Below are 14579 nucleotides of genomic sequence, written 5' to 3'. Positions count from 1 at the left end.
TTTGATTGTTTATTTGACCAGTTTGAATTTAATTTAAATCACATTTAGATTTTTTGGGGTGGATAAAAGTTAAATCCTGATTAAAAGTTTTAAACAACACAAACTTGATGAGTTTGATTGATCCAATCCGTTATCCAAAATCTGATCAGATTAAACCTTTGAACATCTGGGCCCAGGTGTGGAGGAGGTTTAGTTTAGTTTAGTTTTATTATGGATCCCCATTAGTCCTCACCTTGGTAAGGACTATTCTTCCTGGGGTCCAGACACTCATATGTGACAATCAAAACATAATACAATAACTTACAGAATTAGATAAATGACAAACAACAAAATAAAAAAAAGAATAAGAATAAAAAATATTTTACAAATACAAACCAACTTTGACTTTTCAAAAAAAGTTCTTTATAATGGCCTCTTTTATTTTATTTTTGAATCTCCATTTATTTTCAATGTTGGTCATATCTGGTGGGAGCCTATTCCAATACGTCACTGCTCTGTACATTACAGTTCTCCTAAGTGCCTCAGTTCTTGGTAGAGGCAGGGTAAAATGAGCACTCAATGCATGCCTTGTTGCATAGCCATGCCTTTCGTTAGTAGTTTGTAGCTCCAACAACAAATTATTAGGTTTTCCCACATGATAAATATTAAACAAAAATGTGACCAAACTATAAGCAAATCTTTGTTCTACTGTCATCCAAGACAGCGTTACATGCATCCCCTCTACCCTACTCCTCCCCGAGCAACGGAGAGCGAGTCGTGCTGCTCTATTCTGGTGTGATTAGTAGTTTTGTCTTGTTTTGAGGCGCTAGACCATAAAAACAAGACTTACAAAAACTCCAAATCACACAGGTGTCGTCCTCCTCAGTCTCATGTTCCTCTCTTGTCTTTCTGCAGGACGGTCGTAGCTGCTCCTAGACCTAAAGGACCTCAGGACCTAAGATGTTGTTGTATCAGGGATCTGGATGTTGTTTCACCACTGGGGCCAGTTTGGATTTAACCTCCCACATCTGTTCCAGTTGTTCCTCCAGCCCTCAGGTACTGTACCTACTCTTCGATCTTCTCGCACTCTGTCATTGCGGTCAGCTGAGACTCTGTCAACACCGTCCTCCTCCTCCTCCTCCTCGTATACACTGTGAAGATGTCTCATATGTTTCTATAAGCCAGCAGCAGCAGCAGCAGCTTGTTGGTGACTGTGTCTGTGCCACAGGGACCGGAGGGTTTCTAATCCGTCCTCAGCAACAGATGCTCCTGAACGCTGCTGCAGCTACAGTCTCACTTATAGCCTCGGTCCTTGTTACGATGTGTTACAATGTGCTGAACTGTCTCTGTGGGGCGTCCACACACAACTTTATTTATGGAAGTGTGTTGCATTCACTTGAAAAAAAAAAAAAGAAGAAGCTCTGAGTAACTTATTTTTCTCTTTTTCTGAGTAATATTTTTTCTGTTTTTCGATTTTAATTTTTTTTCGGTGAGATTTCAAAATCCTGTGAAAAGCTTTAACCTGCAAGTAACGTGAGGACTGATTTCAAAATTTTCAAAAACTGAAAAAAATTACCCTGAAAAACAGAAAAAATGTCACTGAATAAAAAAAATGAATACACTATGCTTCAGTACGAATTTGATACTTTTATTGGTACCGACTGCATTCCCCCCAAAGTACTCAGTATTGATTCACATGCAGTTAAGCGGTACCACATTTTGGTACCTGAACGCACCTTTGTGTCGTGAGTCAGCGAGAGTGGAGGAGAGAGTGTAATCCTGATGTGAGCGGCATTTGGCAATGTCATCGTGTATAGTGTAGCTTCGGCTTGACGCCATGATGGCATTGGACGCGCGACAGCGTGATTACGTCAGTGGCAGCTTAATGCTATACAGAAAATAAAAATGAATTTGAGCCCACTCTGGGTCATAAGATTAGTGTAATAACTCATCTATCAGACGATGTAGCCCAAACTTTGTACAAAATTCTATTTTCGAGTAAATCCAGGATGAAAGTGTGGTATTTTTTTTCCACATTGGATAATGCAGGCGCACGGATTATACGTCACGTTGCTCACGATTCATCAGCCACTGATATTGGATCCGTCATCCGTCATTCAAACGTCTGAGACACGCACACACACACCGAGCTCGGTCTTGTCCCAAGCTTTGAATATCCCGCCCGCTCGATAACGACCAATCTAATTTGTTTTCCTTACTCGGGTAAACTCGTGCGGCAACTCGTGACAACTTGGCGCGACAAACAGGACAAACGGCCATTTCTGTACACCTTTAATGATCAGCACAGCAAACATGGCGGAGTGAAAGCGCTCGAGGGTGTGGCTCAATTTCTCCAAACTTGATGCAGAAGCATTTTGAAAATACTCCTAAAGGCAGAGGAGTTGTAATGTTGAGAAATAAATATTCAAAATTCAGAAGTTTTGACTAATTTTTATAGATAAAATAACTTTAATTACCACACATACACACAAAAAGTACTGAAAACAGGTTCAACTGTGAAAGGTCCCCGTCCCTAACCCTGGGTCGTGTCTGCTGGGCGTGGTGCCTTCAGGGTCTGTTGTTGAAGCTGTGATCAGAGGCTTCAGGATGTGACGGTGCCGTGGGCAGCGTTTCTGTTGTAGTGAGTCATGATGATGCGTTATGCTGATAGATTGTTACTCATCCTGGTTCTGCTCCAGGTTTCTGCCTTTAAAGGAGGTTTTAATCACCATCACAGAGTGTTGGCTCATTGACAGCATCATTGGATATTATATACTATATAATATAATATTATAGAAATTACAGTCTAGACCTGCTCTAGTCCACTGAGAAAATGATTGAACACTATATAAATAAGAATTAACTCCTGGTGCATGAGTCATGCGTTTGTCAGACTTTGTTCATATTAAGGAGCTGATTGAGAAAAGTTTTTTTTTTCTTCTGTATAGGAACTTTAACAAATTAGATTGAACTCTTATTTGTCAGGCGTTCATGTCACTCTGAAGAAAGAGTCCATGATGAAATATATTAAATGTGAGAATAACAGCAGAACAGTGTTTGTCTGTGTAACAGCGACAGACAGTGTGTGATTGATGAGGTGCAGAGTTACAGTAACAGGAGGAAAAAGGTTTCAGTCTGGAAGGAAAACTGAAGAGGTAATGGTTTTTAGGATGATTTCCTAAAAAAAAAAAAAAAAATCATTGCCATAGAAACTGTAGGCCTACAATACCTGAGAAAGAAATAAGAAATAAAAATAATGCAGACACATCTCTGCCTCTGAATGATTTTCCTACCCACCTAGTCAAAGTACAAGATGTGTTCACAGCACTTGAAAAAAACCACGTATACGTATAAGTTTCTGTGTTTGTCTTCTGTCCACCTGCAGTGTTCGATCAATATCTATCATCAATGCAATACTTATTCTTCTTTTTCAATTTATTACATTTGAGTATGTGATTTAAAAACTACACTACATGAAGTTGTCTTGAGTGAAGTGAGATGGTCGGTAACTCGGGCAGTTCCCTTCAGCTGCTTATTTATTTAAATAATGTTCAATAACGAGCTGCGTGACCAGAATGTTAGTTAATCAATAATCAATCTCAAGAGTTTTTAGCCAAAACTGAGATGTGACTCACGCATTAGTTCTTTAAAGGGATAGTTCAACATTTTGGCAAACTGGCCCACTGCCATAATCCCTATAGTCATAGCAGTAGGTTTGTTACCTTTAATTGTCGGTGCAAGCTGTTTGTAGAACGGCGGAGCAGAGCCGTGAGCTGCTCAGAGCTACGCTACGGAGGCTCATGGGATTTCTTGGTTTCCCTCATCAAACTCATCAAATACACAATCCAACAACTCCACAACGCTCTGGTGGACAAGTTGTGATCTGCACATTCACCACGCTATGAGATAATAACACAACGTTACCAGACAGAGTTGTTTTAGAGGGAAATTCATGCAAAACAGCTGATGCACGTTGCCTTCAGGGACAGTTTTTCATCAAGCAGTCTCTGAATTTACCTCTAAAACAACTCTGTCTGGTAACATTCTGTTACACGCTTGTTGACGCTTCATCTAAACAGCCACTTACAACACAAAGTATGGTGGTTGTCATGGATACAGTAAACAAGGTTCTACACTATGCTGTGATAGAGACCCTGAGGAGTTTGCTTTTGTTTATAAAGAGTCTAATGTGGATGAATCTACGTTACCACTTGTTAATGGGTCCATTTTCGATAAATATATCGTTTTGTTATTTTGACATTATTATTTAGTGCTCGACTCGCCCAGTATTTCCTAGTTTCCTGGTTTCCCGGACGCTGCCCGGCGGGTCATGGGAATAACGCCGCTGAATCGCTGTTTATGGTCGGAACTACGACGGTATCTGATCGTCTTCCAACCTCCGACTTTCATTCTTGATCAATGAAAACATTCTTGGCAAATGTTTTCGCTTTCGTCCGTCTTGCGCTGGTCCAAGAATTTCACCGTGCACGCAGAGGCTCATGGGAAATGTAGTGTGAAAACACTTTGCTTACCAAAACTCCTTGTTGTCCCTTTAATGCACTTTTAGAAGTTAAAATTACATCGCTGTCTGCTGGTGTGGCAGCACTGCACAGTGTTTTTATTGCGTTTTATGCATGTGGACAGAGTTTTTTTTTAATCGTGCTGGTTTGGATGTGAACGGAGGAGGGGGTTAGGGATTAGGCCTCAATCTGTTTTGTCGTTAAAGTAAATTTAAAAAGCTTTTTACACAGGACGTACACAAAGAAATATTCTTTTACAGAGTTCAATTATTTTACTTTTGTTTGACAAAGCCATCGCTGTTTTTTCAGATTGGAAATACTTTTCTATCGATCAGATTATTACATTATAAGATGCTTTATAACGAGTCGTGGTCATGACGACGATGACAATGGGAGTGAATGATGATGAAGCATAAAGAGCAGCATCTTTATTGTAAGTTGTCTGGATGGATAATACATCATCATCATCATCATCATCATTGTTGTTGTTTCCTTTTAACCACCACAGTCCCTAAACCGCCACCGTGTTGTTTTTACTGTCGTATCCATGACAACGAAGGTCCTCCAGCCTTGGAGATAGATTCATGTTTTCAGTTAAACCTGCAACCACGTCCTCCTCCACCTTGACCCCGGTACAGGATGTTGGATGTAAACACGTAAACATGACAACAAAGGTCTACATCCAGTGTGTTTATTGTAACCGTGACGACAAAGGTACCGTAGTACACCATAGGATTTATTCACAGTGTGTTTATAGCGTGAGTTATTTCTTTATTTATTTCTACGCGGTCCAAGCGGACCTAACGGCGCGCATTCGGTTTCGTTTTTCAAATAGCAGAGGAAACGGGCCCTTGAATGGCTGGTCCAGACCCCAGATTAATGCCTTGAGATTTGTTTTTGCTCCCCACTAGACCAGTTCTGAGTTCAGTTTAAGTTTCATACACTCCAGCCATTCTTGCCTTGTTGCCTTACAATGATAGGGGAACCTTAGTCAGTAGGCCTACTCAATGTTTTTTTTTTTCTATCTGAAACAGAGTACACCAGAATGAACACCAGAGTACACCAGAATGTTCTTCTCAGAGTACACCAGAATGCTTCATTTAGGGACTGTTCGTTATTTATGGAATGGGCCACCGGAGGAAAATGGGGGGGGGGTCATGTCATAATATTCTTTGTTGAGGGGTGGGTCCACTAAAACTGGTCTGCCCTGAGTGGGTTTCGAACCCGGGTCTCCCGCACCGCAGGCGACGATGCTAACCGCTTCGCCAAGAACTAAATGAGGACTTCATATGCGGGTTAACACGTCTTTTATGGGTGAGTGAGTTTAACTCTACATCCACAACTTCATGATCTTCATTTGAGGAATAAACAGCAGCTTTTACCTGACGGGAGACCGACGCCTGAGCTACGGTAGCTAAGTTAACAGTTAGCTGGTTGTATCTACTTTATCTCTCTCTCCCTCTCTTTCTTACGCACGCAGGCACACACACACACACACACACACACACACACACACACACACACACACACAGCTGCTTGTCTGTCATATCTGTCGTAAACCTTGTAATAATATGTTGTTGAGTGCAGTTCACATTATTGCTGCTTCAGTTTGAGTGTGGATTAATTGTTAATGGCTTGTTGTGTAATGTGAGCTGGTCCAAAAACGCGATTCTGTTATTGATGAGTTGGTTTAATAACAGCTGATGAATTGTGATGAGAAGGTGTTGCACACATGGTTGTCAAAATGAAATAATGTAGTGTCACGCGCTACGTGATGCGATGTCACGTGTCGATGGCTGGGGGGGGGTCATGCATCTTTTGATAAGGCTTAATGCAGGGTCATGTTAAAATTTACTGACTCCGACAGGGGGGTCATGTAAAAAAAAAAAAAAGTCCCGTGAATCCCTCCGGTGGCACTGATGATAAATAACGAACAGTCCCTTATGTGTTAAAATCAAAAAAAAATTCTGGGGGGGGAATACCCCCAGACCCCACTCCAGGGGTTTGGTGACTCACCTTTTTGACCACTTCAGAGTTTGCAGGCAGTGCACTGTGCATCTTCAGGTTTATGCATATGCAGAATCATTTATTGAAGAATCAAAGAAACAACACTTTTAGAACAAGGTTCCTTTATCAGGTTTAAAATACAAGGCAAAAATGACGACAATAATGCACACCGGACGAGGGAACGCTGAGTGGGGGGGGGGGCTTGCAAAAAAAATTTCAGTCAAAAGATTTTTCTTTGCTTTAACCCCTGTGTTTCTATCATAACCTGTGAAAAAGCAGATTAATATTATAGCTGCTGCGCAGCGATGGGTCGGGTCCGGGCTACTTTTGGGCAAATTTTGGCAATTCTGAGCAACAAACAGGAGAATAGGAAGACAAGACAGTTGTCCTTATAATGTCCAATTTGGACCAGTTGAGGGTTGAACCCACAACCTCGGGAACCAAAGACCGTTGCCTATCGCACTGAGCTAATTGACAAGTGGGAGTGCAATAGTGGCTTCACAAATTGAGTAAGCCATTCACTGTCGTGTAGGCAGATTTGAAACCACAGTAAAAAGAAAAATCAGTTTTTGAGGTAATGATATGTATTTGTTAAACATCTACTGTGACTCTAAGATGTTAGGAGCCTTCGCACATGGTCCAGTCCAAGCTATTTGGATTTTTAAAATTAGAAGCTTGCTGTGATGCCACCATTAGGACAATTGTCTTGTGTTTCATGTTGAGGACAACTGACATTTTGATCTGTCATCATCATCATCATCACCCTTGCTGGGACTCGAACCCACAGCCTCTGACACCAAGAACCAGCTCCTAACTCACTGAGCTAATTGGCTGGTAGTGAGACCTGCTGTGTAGCTTCATTTATCCACTCAGGTGGGCCAGTGCCCGGGCAGCTGTTGTAAAGGCAGATTTCAAAAATGGTCATAAAGTCAGAAATTATGTTATCTAAACAAAAATCTGTTAACACATAAATTGCATTTAGACAGCAAAACAGCTTGAGGACATGTGACATTTTGATCTGTCATCATCATCATCATCATCATCATCATCATCATCACCCTTGCTGGGTCTCGAACCCACAACCTCTGACACCAAGAACCAGCTCCTAACTCGCTGAGCTAATTGGCTGGTAGTGAGACCTGCTGTGTAGCTTCATTTATCCACTCAGGTGAGCCAGTGCCCGGGCAGCTGTTGTGATGAAATGGTCAAAATTTCAGAAATTCAGTCATCTAAACAAAAATCTGATAATACATAAATTGCATCTTGACAGCATGGAAATGTTGGTGATTTGTTTTTAATGATAAGTGTTTTGCTTCATAAGAGAAAATCTGATGTTTAAAAATTCCACACTCACATTGATTGCAGTTGTTCCCATGAGAGCAGAATTCAAAATGTTCTCAAAAATTCAGTTTTTGAATTAAAATTCTGATATTTGCCAAACTTCATCAACCATGACTCCAGAATATTCTCATTTTTTTTCAGGAAGTTTGAAAATGTATTTAGCAAGAATTTGATGGTATATGTTTACAGTAGTGTTTACAGTCAAACGTTTTCATGCACTGTAGGCTCAATTTTTGCTTAATCAAAAATCCGAGAAACAAGTTTTGTGGAGGACGGTCTGGAGATGCTCTGTAGCAAGTTTGGTGACAATTGAGCAAAAATTGTGGGAGGAGATACATTTTAAAAGTTTTACAGTTATTGAAAAAAACAGAGTGATGGACTTCATAATTTGTAATAAGTTTAAGTGGACAAAAGTTTCAGCAGTATTGAGGCGACATTGTGGTGAAGTTTCAACACTGTAGCATCTACCGTTGGTTTGGTAGGAATTTTTAAAGTTTTTAAATTTAAACGCTTATTGTGCCCCCCCTAGGAGGGGGGGGCACATGTCCTTGGAGTTGAGTGAATCTGGCATGGGGTCGGATGTTTCTGTGAAGTTTGGTGAGTTTTCGCCCATGGGAAGTATGACTTCCTTGGAAGAAGAAAGAAAGAAAGAAAGAAAGAAAGAAAGAAGAAGAATTCCTAGGAATACAATAGTGTCCCGGCAGCTTAGCTGCCCGGACCCTAATTACAAGACATCTCTCTGTTACTGTGTAAATGTTAAGACCTGACCTGTGTTTTCAGTTTTACTGGAGACGTTAACATCCTCTGTAGAGGTATTTTAAAAAAAGTACGCATGTATGACGCCGCTGTGAGTTCTCCGGCAGGTGAGTCAGTTTATGAATATAAAAATAAAGCATGTGATATTAATTTTATCGGGGAAGGAATCAGCCACACAAGAGGCCTTTATGTGCTGCGGGTTGAGGGATGGAAAGATTCTCAGCGAGGACTCAGCGGTGGGCTTAAAGAAAGAAAAAAATGAGCCGGTGCAAGATTTAAATAAGATCTCAACTTCATTAAATGAGCCGAGAGAGCACGGAGAGGCCAGAGCTTCCCGCAAGAAAGAAAGAAAAAAAAAAAAAACGCATTTCAAACTGAATCTGTGTGATGGGAGTCAGAACTGATGGTGCTGGTTTCAGTCAGATTAATGAAGCGTCCAGAGCTCGTTCTCGTCATGCGGCCTACGACAGAGCTCCGATGACAGTTGATGGTTTTTAGGGGAACGAGGACGGTCACATCACATTAAACATCTCCAGATCTCTTTTTGATTATTATTCTTTCTTTTTTAAAAAAATAATAATAATAAAAAAAAAACACAGTCCACTTGTTTTACTGCCTCTTTACTTCTTCATCCGGTGTTGGTTTTTGGATTTGCCCTGGAGTTCAACTCGATATCGACGACTAACACAGACTGTGTGTGTGTTGGATCATCTCAGATTTAATTACTGCTCTGTGTGTAGTGTGTGTGTGTGTGTGTGTGTGTGTGCAGATTTTCAGTCTAATATTGGCAAATTTACCGCCTGCAGTTTGGAGTAAATTTGAAAATGTCAGAGCAGAAACCAGGACTGTTGCCAACAGATTTTTATTGGCTGCATTTTTTACGCTGAGTTCGTTGAAAAATTGTCAATTTTGAATATTTTTTTTTCGCTGACTAGTCTTGAAGTAAAAAAAAAAACCCTGTGAAGAGAAGAGACCACTTCATTGTGCAGCTGATTGGAGATGGTTGTTTTCTGGTGTAACGGTGCATTGTTAAAGGGAATTTTCAAGAAATGTTTTATGAAAGAGAGAGAGGTGGTGGGGGGTATAATTTAATTGGTGCTCTATTATTTCATTGTTGTTTGAGTTCTTCAAATCCGAAAATTTAAAAGATTCGCAGAACTCAAACAACAATGAAATAATTGTCTATTTGAATTAGTGAAGTGAAACTATGCAACAGAACAGATGCGTAGTTAAATAATGCCTAGGCAAATATAAAAACATAATTTTTACACAGTACACTGATGAAAGGGTTGAGCAGTTACTTCATTACTTGAATAAGTATATCCATGGGAATATAATAACTATTACTAATATCTGTCATATTGTTGTGTGAATGTGCCTATTCATACAGTACTGAATTTAATATACTGTATGTACATACTGTATGTGTATAATGGTGTACATAGGTATATTTACATCAATATTCGGTAACCCTTTAATTTACAGGCTGTTAATTACGTGATAGTGTAAACAAACAGCCTAGAAATAACAATTAATTGTGTGATAATGTAAAGAAATAGCCTATATAAGTTCAATTTCATAGAAATGTCAAGTTTTTCATAAAGGCAAAAGGTTACACATGCTTTTCATGCTTTGGATTTTTTGGGAAAGGCCAGAATTTTTCTCCACCAAGTCCCTGCAATGGACCATTATTTCTGGGCTGTTTCTACGCAATCAGTCGTTATTTCTTGGCGATATTTCTACACATTACTATGAAATTGACTGTTATTTCTAGGCTGTTTCTAGACATTATGACGTAATTAACGGGTTACCAAATATTTATTTGGGTGTGGCTTGGTCTTTACCTGATTTGATTCTACTTGTGGTGCTTCTTGGTGAAAGTTTAGACGGCCATCTGTCCACTTCCTGGTAGAGTTGTCGTGGTGATGGTGAGTGTCGTCCATGTGTAAATGTCTCACAGATCTTACAAAAACCTTTCCTGAGGATGTCTCATTTGATTGATCTGCTTAATTACTTGAGCACTCACATGTGTTTCACCTGAGTCTATCACCTACTTGACTTTACCAATGCAGCTGGGGTTCACTTACTTTTGCACATACTCTGAAAATTGAAAGGAAGAAGCATTTTTTCTTTATTGATAGGAAGAAGCTGTACACATTCGGCCTCAGGGATCAGATCACTGGCATAAAAGCCTGTATATTCATTTGATTTAAATTTATTTGTACGTTTTATAGTATTATTTTAGTAATCTGTGTCTTTTTGCTTAGTATTCTACTTACTGTAGCTTTTCTTCTAATGGACCACGAGTCTGCAATAAAGACATGATGATAAACATTTCATATAAAAAACTGGTCATGACAAAACAAGAAAATCATAGCAAAAAAACAAAACAAAATAAAACAAAAAACAAAAATGTCTAAACTACTCAAGGGGTTCACAAACTTTCAAGCAGCACTGTCATTATATATGTATTCCAGGTATTGGTTATTATAGATAATACTAGGGCTGCAACTAATCGATTAATCTGTCGGTATTGTAAACGATTAATCGATTAGTTGTTTGGTCAAAATGTTTAAAAATGTTGAAAAACATTAATCAGTGTTTCCCAAACCACCAGATGACGTCCTCAAATGTCTTGTTTTGTCCACAAACCAAAGAGAGACTCAGTTTATTGTCATAAAGGAACAAAGAAACCAGAAATATTCACATTGAAGAAGCTGAAATCAGAGAATTTGGACTTTTTTTCTTAAAAAACTACTCAAACTGATTATTAGATTATCAGAATAGTTGACGATTCATTTAATAATCGATCCTACTCCTTTTTGCACATGTTAAGTGTTAATGGAAGAAATTTTTTGTCTCTCTTTCTCTCTCTCTCTCTCTTTTTTTTTTTTTTGTCTTTTATACATGTACGAAATGAAATCTGAGTCAATCAGAGGTGAAGAGGATGTGAAAGTAGTTCCTTCCTCTCCAAGTCCACACAGGCTGAAGTGCACTTTAAGTGAGCGGCAGTGAGGTCAAATATATAAATATAATGGTCGTCATGTATAGATAATTAATTTATAAAGGAGACGAAGGTTCACTCGTACTTCACAACACACACACAAAAAAAAAAACAAGACGCACATGTTTTCTCCACTGATCTGAGCTCAGCCTGTTCAGACCGGACTGAGCGAGTCCAGAAGCTGCATTAAGCACTTTGGATTTACAGCCACTGATGTTGTGATGCTGTGTGGACGTTATTCTCTGCGAAAAGACGACGGATAATAAAAGTCATTTATCAATATAAATGCACCAGGAAAAAAGACAGTGATAAGGGACCTGCTGTATGAAACTGGATAAGGTGGAGCGTAAAGATGAAGAGATATCACAACTGTAGTTTGTGCATTTAGAGAATAGATGCTAAATGATAGGTTCAACCAAGATATATATATTTTATAATGTGCTTTAGCTTTATTTATTTATTTTACTGTGTGGACTATAATATAAAATCTGGACTGAAACTTGACTGATCCTCAGATATTTTGACTTTTCTCCAACAAAGTTCATCACGTCTGTTTAATGAGCTGAGTGTGTCTCATGTACTTTGCCTGTAATCTGTGAAGATATTGTTGTACACTCACACAATATTAACTAACAGACTGACCTCATTTCAGGATTAATGCACTTCCTCCCTTCAGAAGCTTTATCAAGGATTAGAAATGATCATGGGAGCTCCACCCTCCTCCTCCTCCTCCTCCTCCTCCATCCTCACATATCTGTTTTATCATCCACCAGACTGTGTTTTCTATATCTGTGGAAAAAGAACAGTTAAACATTATAATGGATAATAAACCAATTAATATTTTAATATGTTTATACATGTTACAATAGTTGTTGGAGATAGAGAACTCTACATTTCTTATAATACAGACTGTGATGTGAAGAAGTGTCATCTATGTCCCATCAGAGGAAAGACAAAACAAATCTGTGTCTGTGACACTTCAACATGTTTGTGCATCAAAACTGTTTTTTTTCCTAATCAGTGTTCATTGGCAGGGAGCAGAGAGACTGCTGCTATAACCTCATTTACTTTCACTGAGCTCGTCTCCGTCAGAGTGTTTTTAAGTGTGATGTTTTCAAAGTCTTTGAAGAAAGACAACCCAGATTTCTCTTTTTTTTTCCTTTTTTTTCTCCCCATTTGGACTTTCTGGAAAAGTAGATTTGAATTGCACAACTGTAATGTTACCAAGAAATGTAGAGAATAGTTGTGATGATGATTTGGGTTTCAGACAATAAACGGATGTTTGTTCCTATTTGAACATTTTGACTTTTGGTAATTTGATCCAATTGCAGATTTTTACACCACTAAAATACAACATATTATTAATTAAAGGAACAAGTCAGTTTGGGAAATTAGCTTATTTATATACAAGCTGGTCTTCAATAGGGGCAGAAAACCTTCCATGGGAAGTAAAGATGGGGAATTTATGGGAATAAGCTGGAAAAATTGGGGGTAACAAACTGTATCATCATCCAAACATAATAAACATAACGTTGTTTCGTCATGAGCAGACATCCACGTAAAATAAAACAGATTTATTTGTGAGTAACTTTAAAACTTTATGGTCCACACGGAAACGGAGCTTCACCCAAAACGATCTTTTTATTGTTTGTTTTGAATCGTGTCAAGAAATATCTGCGTCCACATGGATCCACTGAAAACGACTCTAAATGCTGCAGTACGTCCACCAGGCCTGTGTGTGACGCTGTAGTACGGAACCCGTTTCCAAAAAAATACCCTTTTCACGCACCCAAAAAAACCACGAAACGCCAAAAGGATAATAAAAAAAACGTATGCGGATTCACTGAAAGCTTCATCCATGTGGATGGGCTCTAAATCTTGTTCTGAACAATCAAATCAATCAAACAACAAAAACATGAATGTTGAGTAAAATAGTCCTCACCCCACCCAATCAAAAAGTAAATGTGATGGAGTAATGTAATACACAGTGCGTGTAGGGGGCGTGGCCTCAATGTACATGTGATTGGGGAATAGCAGAGATATTCAAGTGTACTTGCATTAAATCTGGTTATTTTAGTCAAGATTATGCTACAATATATTTTCCCCAACTATATTTAAGTTCTCTGTTAAAGGCCAACTATCAATTTTGCAAATTCCTTGTTTTATTCTGGTTTATTCCCATGGAAAGTTAATGATGAAATTATTTTTTTTCTCTCTTTAGTATCAATAATTGATGACAACACTGTTAGATCACCTGACACACATCTATCTCCCTGTGGAGAATCCAGAGGGAAGCTGTGGATGACATTGAATTAGCAGCTCCACCGTCCCTCAGCGCTCTGAAGCTCAGCCATTATGTTGAATGTGATGTGAATACATTCATGAAGTGAAGTGATGCGTAAACAGTCGGTGTTCGTTTCCTCGAGGGGAGTTCGCACAGATGTGAGATCAGCAGAGAGAACGGTGGTGAGAAACAAACGTGTGAAGTGAAGAGGCCGGTTTTACACCTTTTGTATTTGAAGATGTGTTTGTGGTTTTAAAATTAAAACCACAAACACATCATCAGTCAGTTTTTTCTCAATTTATTTCTATTATTTTCCCTTGAAGAGCACCTTGAGCCACTCCACTTTTTTTTTTTTTTACTTTTTTTCCTTTGGCCTGCAGCACTCACCTTCCCCTTTATTTTTTCAGTTTCAGCTGTGTTTGATTTTCTTGAAATGGATGAATTCCATTGACAGTAAGAGTTATTTTGATTTTCATTTTGATTCTGCTGATGAAGTCATTAGTTCAGGTACAAACAGGTGACAACTTGTTGATAAAAACCAGGTTGATTGTGCATCAATCTGTTGGTTACGCCTCAAGGCTCCAGTCAGGGGAACTATATGCAGACTAGTGCTCAGTGTCTTCATCCTTCTCTCACCGTTCTGACTGTTTTTATTTAAAAACATCTCTTGATGTTTATGCGCATGAGC

This window comes from Trachurus japonicus, chromosome 7, assembly GCF_045865225.1.
Source record: "Trachurus japonicus isolate A0001 chromosome 7, Traja_1.0".
Taxonomy (NCBI): domain Eukaryota; kingdom Metazoa; phylum Chordata; class Actinopteri; order Carangiformes; family Carangidae; genus Trachurus; species Trachurus japonicus.
The sequence above is the reverse complement of the archived record's forward strand: the minus strand, read 5'-3'. Positions refer to the sequence as shown.